The sequence below is a fragment of the Myotis davidii genome, unplaced genomic scaffold (genome assembly GCF_000327345.1).
Source record: "Myotis davidii unplaced genomic scaffold, ASM32734v1 scaffold168, whole genome shotgun sequence".
Lineage (NCBI taxonomy): Eukaryota > Metazoa > Chordata > Mammalia > Chiroptera > Vespertilionidae > Myotis > Myotis davidii.
Genome location: NW_006383016.1, coordinates 24515 through 27080, shown reverse-complemented (window position 1 = coordinate 27080; position 2566 = coordinate 24515).

Below are 2566 nucleotides of genomic sequence, written 5' to 3'. Positions count from 1 at the left end.
TGCACAGATTCGTGCACCACTGGGGTCCTTCAGCCTGGCCTGCACGATGGGGCCGAAACCAGCTCTCTGACATCCCCCCAGGGGTCCTGGATTGCGAGAGGGCGCAGGCCAGGCCAAGGGACCCTACCGGTGCATGACTGGGGCCAGGGAGGGACACAGGAGGTTGGCCAGCCGGGGAGGGATCACAGGAGGGCTCCAGGGCGTGCCCGGCCCATCTAGCTGGCTGGACCCCAGCAGCAAGCTAACCTACCGGTTGGAGTGTCTGCCCCCTGGTGGTCAGTGCACATCATAGCAACTGGTCGACTGGCCCACTGTCTTCCCCCTAGTGGTCAGTGCAAGTCATAGTGAGTGGTTGAGTGCCTTAGCACATCATTAGCATATTATGCTTTGATTGGCTGAACAGCCGACCAGTTGACCGGACACTTAGCATATTAGGCTTTTATTATACAGGATAGGAACATTACTATTTAGGAAAACAAATTCCAAAGTGGCAGTCTACTCTGTTTACTAAAGACACCCTATTGGTTTTAATGACGTGCAACACAAAACAGCCTTGCTGACACTAAAGCAGCTCATTTCTTGCTAGGGCACTCTGCCCCATCAGAGGGCCAGGCCACCCTCAGAGTGACAGCATCCCCCGTCCGGCTGGCTCCCTGGCTCCAGAGACTGGAAGGATGGCAAAAGGGAGGGGGGTGGCAGCAAATTTGCCTTGGCCGTCTCTGCTCTGTAATCTCGGCCCATAGTCTGGTCTGGGGCAGTCCTGGATAAAACACAAGACTAAGAATTCAAGCCAGGAAGTCTTGCTTCCTAGCACTGGGTAAAAACCACCAATTAATGGAAATGCCAGTGACTACTCACTTCTCAGTACAAGAGTCAGGTTTGGAAAAAACACTTGCCCTCAGTGAGCATTTGATGTGCCAGAGTTTTCCTCCAAACCAGTTCAGACTCTGCGTGTGGATGAAAGGAGACCCTTGGTGTGAGACACAACTGACTTTGCCCAGAAGATCTTTATCTGGAAAACAGGACTTCCAGAAACCTGCAAAATATTTATAGCTTCTGCATAACTAAAGTTAGTACAGGTAAAAATTTTAGTTTTCTAATTTCATCTTGCCTAAAATCCCCCCAAAAAGAAGGATCATAAGGAAACTGGTAACTTAAACCTCTAATCCCAGGCTTACGTCTTAGATTTTGAAGAAATATTGAACTCATTTATTTGGATAAAAAGAGACAAGAATTTGATATTCTTCAGTTAAGTATCATGATTGCACATATACTGTAAAAACACTTACACCTATATTATGTCACTGTATTTCTAATGACTTAACAGGGTTGCTGTTACTATCCAAGTGATCATCAATGGCAGATGGAGTGGATACCAGGGTGAAATACTCAGCTGGAATGCCGTCATTGACAATTGTCAGATGTGGGTCTCCTCCTCCCCAAATTCCTGTTTTTGGTCTTCCAAGAATTCATTGTTCCTAGGCCCAGAGTCAGGAGCGAAACACCAACAGCCTGGATGTGGTCTAAGGACACTGCCCGCACATCTGAGACCCTGCAGGCAGCTCATGTGACATTTGATACACAGTTTCTCATTTAACTATGTAAGCCCCAGGACAGGTACAATGTTAACTCTCACTGTTCAGGTAAGAAAACAGGGGCTCCGAGAGTCAGAAAACTTGCCCATGGTCACATGTCACATGTGACAGATTCTGAATTTGGGCTCAAATTTGATGCGCTCCAAAGCTTAAACGTATTTCTCCTTTCCACAAAAATAAAACCTACTTCACAGACCCTTTGGAAGTCCACGCTTCTCCTAGGTCTCAGGTGTTGTTTGTTTTCAATCCACCTTTCTTATCTGGCCCGCATGTTCGGTAGAAGCCTGTCTCTTGTCCAGAGGCCCTGCTTGGTGGGATCACAGCCATGTGCCCCCAGGACCTACCCCAGGGTGAGGCGGGTCCATCCTGTGCGCTCCTAAAATCCATGGTAGATCATGGTTCCCTGGACATGGTAAATCTTAGGTGTACTTTTAGCCGGACGGACCTGTGGCAAGCTTCATCCCTAAAGCAGGAAACCTAGAAGTTGTCAGGCCACGGGTTTACTGGTTTCCCCAGCTAAATGTGAAATGCCAACAACTGAGGCATTTCCGAGAAGGCAGAGCAAGTGGGCAACGTAACCGCATTCCTCCTGTTTTTCACAAAGTGCGCAAAGGCTGAATAGCTGGAGCTCTTTGGAACACACCCCTTCTTTTCCGCGCAGGAAGCCGGAGGGAAGCCCTGCCTGGCTGCACGTTGGAATCATCACCCGGGAGTTTCAACGACGCCAAGGCTGGGGTGCGGCCTGGGCATCTGGATTTTCAAAGCGCCCAGGAGATTCTAAGGTGCAGGCAGGGCTGAGCAGCCCCGGCCAGGCCAGCGTGGGACAAACCACTCCGCTGAGGCTCCGGTTCATGCCTCCGGACTTTCCCCGCGTTCCTCACTCCCGGTTTCTCCGCCCTGTGCCCTGGGAGCTCTCCCGGGGCCGCTCTGCGCTCCGCCCGCACGCGGGACCCCGCCGCCCTGCGCTCAGG